The sequence below is a fragment of the Fukomys damarensis genome, unplaced genomic scaffold (assembly GCF_012274545.1).
Source record: "Fukomys damarensis isolate Sample0158 unplaced genomic scaffold, DMR_v1.0_HiC HiC_scaffold_18, whole genome shotgun sequence".
Taxonomy (NCBI): Eukaryota; Metazoa; Chordata; class Mammalia; order Rodentia; family Bathyergidae; genus Fukomys; species Fukomys damarensis.
The window spans coordinates 2,855,173-2,863,017 of record NW_022900930.1 but is presented as its reverse complement, the minus strand read 5'-3'; the positions used below and the strand labels follow the sequence as shown (position 1 = coordinate 2,863,017).

The 7,845-nt window shown below is 35.2% G+C and overlaps 1 protein-coding gene across 1 annotated transcript in view; it reads left to right on the top strand.

The window, feature by feature from the left end:
* The window catches only part of LOC104857324 (disintegrin and metalloproteinase domain-containing protein 32-like), an 88,709-nt gene that overhangs the window by 29,700 nt on the left and 51,164 nt on the right, over positions 1 to 7,845 (top strand). The gene's annotated exons all lie outside the window — the stretch shown is intronic.

Below are 7,845 nucleotides of genomic sequence, written 5' to 3'. Positions count from 1 at the left end.
TTATATATATTACTGAATAAAACTTTCCCTAAAGTTAATCAGCCCTGTCCAGCTGTTTCCCTTGAATTCTATTGGCTATGGGGAGGGATGGCTTACTTATCTTGAGTATTTGGTTTCCTGTACTTGGCTTTCTTTGTGTTTTGCCTGGTATCTCTCTGACATTTATTTTAAAATATTGAAATTATTATTATTATTATTAGTAGTAGTAGTAGTAGAAGTAGAAGTAGTAGTAGTAGTGGGGAATGAACCCAGGGCCTTTGCTGTGCTAGATCCCCATGCTTTGTATATTTTTATTTTGAGAGGACTCTTGATTCTACATGTGAGGAGAATGTATGGTACTCATCTTTCTGTGCCTGGTTTATTTCTCTGAATTTAATTAACCACGGTTCCATTGTTTAATTCATGTTGCAAATGACAATATTTCATTTTTTGTTTGGTTCCTTTAGGTTGGACCTTTGGACTCAGCTATATCCCCAGACTCTTAAAAAAATCTTTTTAATTTTGAGACATGGTCATGCTAAGTTGTAGTTACCCTGTCTGGCTTCAAACTTGTGATCCTTCTTCTCAGCATCCCAGAGTTCTGGAGTTGCAGGTGTGTGCCACCTCTCCCAGGACTACAGTCTTTCAGTGGATAAATAATACTCCACTGTGTGTTCTACTATATTTTCTTCACCTGTTCATTACTTGATAAGCACTTAGATTTTCTTCATTTCTTGGCTAGAGATAAGTACATTTTACAAATGGGAAATATAACCCTCTAAGTAAAGAGAGAGAAAGACCTAGTTTTGAGTAGGACAAATTTCAGATAACACCCTTTTTGGTATTCCATAAAATGTAAGAAGAAGGATGTGAAGAAATGACAGACAGACTGTATCATAAATTGAAAAAGAAACACATAAGCCTGAATAAACTAATATGAATGTAGATAATGGAAGGAAAGTGTTATCAAATCAAGCATAGGAAATACTTGCTTTTATCACCAGAATCATTCCCTCAGAAGGGAACAACCCCTCGCTTCAATCCTTTGCCACAAGTCCCTCATACCTGGCAGCCTCCAATTTTTGGACATCAGAACAGTGAGAATCAGTTTAAGACTTTTGCAAAAATTTTTGGAAAATTTCTGTTTCCTTTTGGATTGAAAGTATAATAATGAAGCCTGGGGATGATCATGGTCAAACCTGACCCACATGTTACTGAAGACAGCATGGCTGAGCGAGAGATGGAGAGATGTAACGCTGAGGAATTTGAGCCAAAGTGTTAATGGAAGTGTATCCTAGAACTTTTGGTATCATGAATGTGTGAATGTATGTGTATTTCCTAACACAGATTCGTAGTTGTGTTTTGATACTTAAATCTCCAACATCATGGTTAAAAAAAAAAGGCTTTTCAATATATTTTTTAAATGCATGGCACATTAATGATTTGAATTTTTAATTTAGCTAATAAAAGCTAGAGGATATTTCCACATTATGAAGTGGTGAGCTAGGTGAGATCAAAGAGAACATGGAAAGTAATTGCTCATCATAACAATTTTTTAAAAGAAGTATTACTTTTAAAAATGCAACAGAAATAATAAAATCAAAAAACATCCTCAATGTGAGGAAAAATTTAAGTTGTAAATTTAGAGTATTCCCTGATATCTGAAATAACTGAGAAGATACTAACAACCGAATATATCTTTGGAGTAAGTTCTCAGTTTAGAGTTAAAATATGTATAAAACTCCAGATTATTGTACATTTAAAAGAATTTAAAAGAAACACTTAATGTGGAAAATAAAATAGGTGAAACTCCTGATGACATAAGGTGTAGAACTTTATGAACAGAACCCCAGTGGCACGAGGAGTAGAACCATGAATTAATAAGTAGGATCGTATCAGATTAACTGATGTGATGAATTAACAAATAGGATCGTATCAAATTAAAGAGCTTTTGCACCGCAAAGAAAAAAAACTTAGAAAGTGCAGAGAAAACATATAAAATGGGAAGACATTTGGCCAGCTCCTCAGACAGAGGACCAATATCTAGGCTATCTAATGAACTAAAAATAATGAGGCCCCTCCAATCACAACAGGGGCAAGTAAAATGAATAGACACGACATAAAAAGAAAACATTAAAATGAAAAAATGTTCACCATTGCTGACTGTTATGGTCTGAGTCTAGTATCACCCCAAAGCAGTCATAGGTGGGGCTTTTTCGGAGGTGGCCAGATGTAGACTGTGTTATTCTGGGACTAAGGGCGTGTGATTACTAAACCAGTGCACTAAATGGTTTGGTGTAGCTCTAGGTATGAGTGCTACCTGCCTTTAGGGGACTATAATGGGACAGAAGGGAGCTGCTGTTGTCACGTTTTACTTATTTTTGCTGCTGCTGCTGGTCTTCTGCTCTGTGACGCCCCTCTACCATGCCACCCTCCCTTGGAGCCAACTAACCATAAACTGTAACCTCTACAAACTGTGAGCCAAATACACCTTTCCTCCTTCAACTTTGGGGGTCAGGTATTTTTGTCCCAGCCTCATGAAAAGTAGACACTGACCATTAGAGAAATGCAAATTAAAACAGCACTGAGATTCTGCTTTTCTGCTGAGAAAATTGTTATCATCAGTAAGTCAAATAAAAAATGCTGGCAAGGATAAGGGAAGGAAAATGAACACTCTGCACTGTTGGTGAGAATGTAAACTAGTACAACCACTATGGAGATTCCTCAGAAAATTAAAAATAAAAATTCCATTTGACTAAGCTCTTCCCCTTACAGACATCTTCTAAATGGGTTAAAGACATATTACAGGTATATATGCCTACCCATGTGTATAGCAGCACAGTTCATAGTAGCTATATCTCCATCAACAAATGAATATATAAAGGAAACGTGTTATTTATATACAGTAGAGTACCTCTCTGCCATAAAGAAGGATAAATTTGAGTCATCTTTGGGAAAATCGATACACTTCAAGACCATAATTTTTAGTGAAATAAATCAGACACATAAGCTTAACTGCTGAATAGGTTCTCTTCTATGAGTAAGCTGAAGTACAAGTAAAGTGCAAAGTAAAAGATTTATAATAGGAAGTAGAGAGAGAGAGATCTTTTTAAAATGGGAAGGGAGTCAAGAGATGGAGAGGAGAGGGAGAAGAGGAGGCGATGCAGAAAGAATGGAGGTACGTTATTTACATTTGACAATGCAGTAAGCCAAGAGATGTAATCATTGTGTACCGCAAGTACGTTTGGTACTAATATAAAAAATTCAAACTGAAAGAGACTTAACAGCCAGCCTAGTTCTATTATTTTCCTCTGCAACATTAATAAAAAAATAGTGAAGTAGCATGCATCAAAGTTTGGTTAGAAAGATTTGTGTTTGAAGAATTTATACTATTATCACTTAAAAGTGAAACTATCAGAATGATAAATAAAATAGCTGATTCCAGAAAATGCAGCCTAATTAATCCATTTGAAATTTATTAAACTATGGATTTGTGACATCACACATCATTTTAAGATTCTATTTTACTGAGTCATTAGTGAGCAAAAGAAACATGCTGCAATCACTAGTCTTTCTGACTCCTTACTTTTACAGTTCTCAGTAAACTGTCTTTGATGAAGAAACAATGACCTTGTTGGATTTGAATTCTTGGTTCAGTATTGATGTCTGGCTTCTTGTAGAACCGTCCAAGGTGTAGTGACGAACAGACTCATACCTTAGTAAGGGTTTGTGTGATGGTGAAGATGAGCAAAAAGCTTTATTTGCCCAAAAGTTCCATGCCTTGTACACTATCTCATGTTTTACTTAAGTTTTATTCTCATAAACTTCTTTAAAAAACTTTAATTTATTTATTTATTTTTATATTTTGGTACCAAAGATCGAACTCAGGGCCTTGCGCTTGCAAGGCAGGCTCCAAAACCACTGAACTAAATCCCCAGCCCAAAAAACTTTCAAAACTTTTAAAAACTTTAAATAATATATGTATGTCTACTATTTGAAAACAATACTCTTAAGGTGTCTACTTTGAATAATTGGGAACTTGGCAATGGGACCAAGCCTCATACTGAAGACATAAAAATCATGCAAAATGAAATCCAAATTCTCAAGAACATGAGATGTATTTTCTGGGGCAAGATCTGGGAAAAGGTGTGGTATTACAGAGGTAAACATATCTATTTAAAGCTGTTTTTATCCTAATGCTATTTTTTGATCCTGGAAAAGTGGATATTTATTTCACCATTGATTTTAGTACCTTACAAGCCTAAAAGAGTCAGAAGTAAAACCCAAGAAGAAGTGGTATAATAAACCATTTCTCATTGTGAGGTACATGTAGGAATAAACTTGAAAATAAATATACTTTCAGGAGGAGTTGAAGCCAGGCTTCTAGGATGGCTTCATTGAAGTTAAGGAACTTAGGAATTTGGTCCTAGATGGTAGCATCTCCTCAGTCAGATAAAAAACAACTGAAACCCATCTCTAGAGAAAGCGTCTTTTTAAGCCTCTGTTTTTAAAAAATGTATTTAAAATCACAGTGCTAAACCTATATGCAATGGTAATCAGGAACAAAAGAAAATAAGTCACCATAAGCAAGGAACAGCAACTTTGAGCTGTGTGTGGTGGCCCATGCCTGTAATGCTAGCACAGTGAGAGGCACAGGCAGGAAGATCTCAAATTGAAGCCCAGCCTGGATAACTTAGTAACTCTCTTGACCTTGACTGCGAGCAAACTCAGCCAAACTCTGCTACTTCCAGTGTAACACAGCTGAACTCTGGAGGGGCGAGCGAGATGTTTGTGCCACCATAGCCTGCTAATGCTGGTTGAAAATGTCTGCTACAGTTCTTAGTAATTTATTCTTATTTTTTTGGACATGTTTGCAAATGGATTGTCTTAATTTCTTTACAGACAGTTGCCAGTATATATAAATACTACTGATTTACTTTCCTGCAACCCTTCTGAACGTATCTATCAGTTCAAAAACTTTTGGTGACCTTTAGGATTTTCTGTATATAAAATCATGCTGTCAGTGAATGGGGACAATCTAACCTCTTCCTTTCCAGTTTGAATGCCTTCTTTCTTTCTCTTGTTTAATTGCTCTGACCAGGACTTCAGTCCTATGTGACACTGGACATTTTTGTCATGTTCATAATTTTAGAAAGCCATCCGTTTGCCACTGTTGAGTAGGAATCTATCTAGCTGTGGGTTTGTCAACTATGGCTTTTACTGTGTAAAGGAATATACATATAGCAAATCTGTTAAAGAGTTTTTTATCATGAAATGATGTTGAATCTTGTCAAATCTTTTTTAAGCACCTACTGAAATGATCACATAGTTTTGTCTTGCATTCTGTTAATATGAAGAATCATATTTATTGATTTATACGTGTCCAGGAAACTTTGTATCCAAGGGCTCTTCTTAATGTACCACTGAGTACAGTTTGTTAGTATTTTGTTGATTTTTGCATCTCTGCTCGCCAGGAGTATTGACTGGTAGTTTACTTTTCTGGTGTTATGAGGGAAAAGCTGGTTATCATAAATATCAAGATTGTGCTTACCTCTAGGAGCTGTGATCACGTTAAGGAGGCCTTCGTGGATTCTGGAGGAAGAGATAGAAATATTTCTTCTTCACTTTAATGGTTATTACAAATTTCTTATTTTGTAAATTATTACATTGTGCCTGATATATTTTATGCACTTTGGTAATTAGCATCTCCTTTTGCATCTATTTTATATAGCTTTTAGTTACTTAAATTTTATAATTAAAGTCTTCTATTTATAACAACCCTAGTTTGAATGAATACCAAATTAGCTTCTGTAGAACACACACACACACACACACACACACACACACACACACACACACACACATAGACACAAAACCTCTGCTCCTTCTTTGTCACATTTCATCTTTAAACATTGTATTTCCATTAACATATATTTATACTTTTATTTTATGATGTTTTAAAAATTAATTTGGGGAAAGGAGAGAAATTACAAACCAAAAACATAATACTGGCTTCTACATTTACCAATGTACTGACTACGTTCTTAATTATTTTATTGTTTCTAGAAAGTACTTTCATATTCAGTTTCATTTTGAAATGAGGACTACCTTTGGCATATTTTTCTAGGGCTTCTGTAACATTGTATTGTAGACGAGGTAGCTTAAATAATAGTAATTTAATTTTAAGCTATTGTGGAAATTTTATGCTTGATATAAGGTGTCCTCAGAGGTGGTTTACGTCACCATCTGCATCTGTATACCTGCATCGTATCTCCCTGTGTTTGTGTATTAATTTCCTCTTTTTTATAAAAAGAAAGATACCCATTCTGTTGATACCCATAGTAGTGCATCAAGACCTGCCCCAAAGACCTAATGTTAACTTGGTTACCTCTTCAAAGTCTCTCTTCTAACGGAGTCCCTTTCTGGAGTTTTGTGAGGTGGACTTCTGCATGTGGGGCACAATTCAGCATGTAGCAGGCAGTTCTTATACTTAGCTCCCTCAATTTTTGTGTGGAAATGTCTTTACCTTAAATTATAAAAGAAAGTTTTGCCAGATAACAAATTTTTCACTGATTTTTTTTCTTTTAGTACTTAAATATCATCACACTGTCTTTGGCCCCCTCAGTTTGTTTTTCATCAGATGTGTCGTATTTTCTCCTATTACTTTATCACATATTCCTTCTGCCCTTTTCATTTTTCTTTGTACGAGACTCCCATATTGCTATTCCACAGGTCTCTTGGATTCTGTTCATTTATCTTCATTTTTTCTTCAGATTGGAAAACCAGTTAGATAAAGAAATAAATTCTACCTAGTGTTCTATAGCATAGTAGGAATTAAAAAAGTTATATATTTTATAGAGGAGTTCAAAAACTCCCAACACAAAGAACAAATAAATGTTTCAGAATATGGAAATGCTATCATGATATGATATCATTTTATGTGTATGTACATTATCGAATTAGCACCCTGTACCTAGATAAGTAGATAAGTAGATACAATGATAGTGTTAATTAAAAGTAATTTTAAAAACTTTTGTTGATTTACTTTGAAATTTGCATATTATTTCTTTTGTTTGCTAACATCTGCTACTGAATCTCTCTAGTAATTTGTTTGTTATATTTTTCAGCTCCATAATTGTTTATAAAATGTTATATTTTTATTGAAATTACCTATTTGGTAAGGCATCGTTCTTCTGATTTATTTTATTTCTTTCTATATGATTTCCTTTAGCTCTTTGAGCATATTTCAAACAGTTAATTTATAATTTTGGCAGCTAAATTCACTATCTGAACTTCCTTAGGGAAAAATTCTGTATTTTTCCCTGAGAATTGGTCATCTTATTTATATTTTACAGTTTTTTGTTAAGAACTGGGAATTTTGAGTATTTCAGTTTGGTAATGCTAGGAATCAGGTTGCTCTGTCGTCCCCAGTCTCTTGTTTCTGTTGCCAGTTGTGGCGTGTTATCATTTCATTGTTTATTGACTTTTCTGAACTATTTTAATAAAGAGGATTGTTTGTTAGTGGTCACGTAGTGATCTGAGAGAGGCTTTGTTAAATGACTTGAATCTGCTCAGCCCGGCAGTGCCCGGCCAGCTGTTTCCAAATTAATTCAGGGCTTGAACGCACATGCAGCACCCAAGCTATTGTGATTCTGCCTTCATCTCCAGTCCTCCTTGTCAGTGCCTTCCAAAGCCATTTCTAAATTTGTGTCCAGCCTTGGACCTGTGTGTATCTCCTTTTAGATTCACCAGGATAAGTGAGATTTTTCAAAACCCTTTTTCACACTCAGGCTCTTCCTTCCCAGGCTTCTCAGCGTGCCCACTGCTTATCCCTTGTGCTACTCTCTGCTCCAGGCATCTGCAGGT